Genomic DNA, 2,500 nt, shown 5'->3' on the forward strand with positions numbered 1-2,500 from the left:
TGGTAGACGCTGGCTACACCTGCTGCTGTGGAAAACGCTTACTACACCTGCTGCTGTGGAAAACGCTGGCTACACCTGCTGCTGTGGAAAACGCTGGCTACACCTGCTGCTGTGGAAAACGCTTACTACACCTGCTGCTGTGGAAAACGCTTACTACACCTGCTGCTGTGGAAAACGCTGGCTACACCTGCTGCTGTGGAAAACGCTTACTACACCTGCTGCTGTGGAAAACGCTGGCTACACCTGCTGCTGTGGAAAACGCTGGCTACACCTGCTGCTGTGGTAGACGCTGGCTACACCTGCTGCTGTCTTAGACGCTGCCTACACCTGCTGCTGTGGTAAACGCTGGCTACACCTGTTGCTGTGGTAAACTCTGGCTGCACCTGCTGCTGTGGTAGACGCTGGCTACACCTGCTGCTGTGGTAGACGCTGGCTATACCTTCTGCTGTGGTAGACGCTAGCTACACCTGTTTCTGTGGTAGACGCTGGCTACACCAGCTGCTTTGGTAGATGCTGGCTACACCTGCTGCTGTGGTAGACGCTGGCTACACCTGCTGCTGTGGTAGACGCTGGCTACAGCTGCTTCTGTGGTAGACGCTGGCTACACCTGCTGCTGTTGCAGACGCAGGCTACACCTGCTGCTGTTGCACACGCAGGCTACACCTGCTGCTGTGGTAGACGCTGGCTACACCTGCTGCTGTGGTAGACGCTGGCTACACCTGCTGCTGTGGTAGACGCTGGCTACACCTGCTGCTGTGGTAGACGCTGGCTACACCTGCTGCTGTGGTAGACGCTGGCTACACCTGCTGCTGTGGTAGACGCTGGCTACACCTGCTGCTGTGGCAGACGCAGGCTACACTTGCTGCTGTGGTAGACGCTGGCTACACCTGCTGCTGTGGTAGACGCTGGCTACAGCTGCTTCTGTGGTAGACGCTGGCTACACCTGCTGCTGTTGCAGACGCTGGCTACACCTGCTGCTGTGGTAGACGCTGGCTACACCTGCTGCTGTGGTAGACGCTGGCTACACCTGCTGCTGTGGTAGACGCAGGCTACACCTGCTGCTGTGGTAGACGCTGGCTACACCTGCTGCTGTGGTAGACGCTGGCTACACCTGCTGCTGTGGTAGACGCTGGCTACACCTGCTGCTGTGGTAGACGATGGCTACATCTGCTGCTGTGGTAGACGCTGGCTACACCTGCTGGTGTGGTAGACGCTGGCTACACCTGCTGCTGTGGTAGACACTGGCTACACCTGCTGCTGTCGTAGACGCTGGCTGCACCTGCTGGTATGGTAGACGCTGGCTACACCTGCTGCTGTCTTAGACGCTGGTTATACCTGCTGCTGTGGTAGACGCTGGCTACACCTGCTTCTGTGGTAGACGCTGGCTACACCTGCTTCCGTGGTAGACGCTGGCTACACCTGCTTCTGTGGAAGACGCTGGCTACACCTTTTTCTGTGGTAGACGCCGTCTACACCTGCTGCTGTGGTAGACGCTGGCTACACCTGCTGCTGTGGTAGACGCTGGCTACACTTGCTTCTGTGGTAGACGCTGGCTACACCTGCTGCTGTCTTAGACGCTGGCTACAGCTGCTGCTGTGGTAGACGCTGGCTACACCTGCTTCTGTGGTAGACGCTGGCTACACCTGCTGCTGTCTTAGACGCTGGCTACACCTGCTTCTGTGGTAGACGCTGGCTACACCTGCTGCTGTCTTAGACGCTGGCTACACCTGCTGCTGTGGTAGACGCTGGCTACTCCTGCTTCTGTGGTAGACGCTGGCTACACCTGCTTCTGTGGTAGACGCTGGCTACACCTGCTGCTGTCTTAGACGCTGGCTACACCTGCTGCTGTGGTAGACGCTGGCTACACCTGCTGCTGTGGTAGACGCTGGCTACACCTGCTGCTGTCTTAGACGCTGGCTACACCTGCTGCTGTGGTAAACGCTGGCTACACCTGTTGCTGTGGTAGACGCTGGCTACACCTGCTGCTGTGGTAGACGCTGGCTACACCTGCTGCTGTGGTAGACGCTGGCTATACCTTCTGCTGTGGTAGACGCTAGCTACACCTGTTTCTGTGGTAAAAGCTGGCTACACCTGCTGCTGTGGTAGACGCTGGCTACACCTGCTGCTGTGGTAGACGCTGGCTACACCTGCTGCTGTGGTAGACGCTGGCTACACCTGCTGCTGTGGTAGACGCTGGCTACACCTGCTGCTGTGGTAGACGCTAGCTACACCTGCTGGTGTACTGGACGCTGGCTACACCTGCTGGTGTGTCAAATGCTGGCTACACCTGCTGCTGTGGTAGACGCTGGTTACACCTGCTGCTGAGGTAGACGCTGGCTACACTTGCTGGTGTGGTAAACGCTGGTTACTCCTTCTGGCTACACCTGCTGGTGTGGTAGACGCTGGCTACACCTGCTGCTGTGGTAAACGCTGGCTGCACTTGCTGGTATGGTAAACGCTGGTTACACCTGCTGGTGTGGTAGACGCTGGCTACACCTGC

Source organism: Cherax quadricarinatus, chromosome 10, assembly GCF_038502225.1.
Source record: "Cherax quadricarinatus isolate ZL_2023a chromosome 10, ASM3850222v1, whole genome shotgun sequence".
NCBI classification, from domain to species: domain Eukaryota; kingdom Metazoa; phylum Arthropoda; class Malacostraca; order Decapoda; family Parastacidae; genus Cherax; species Cherax quadricarinatus.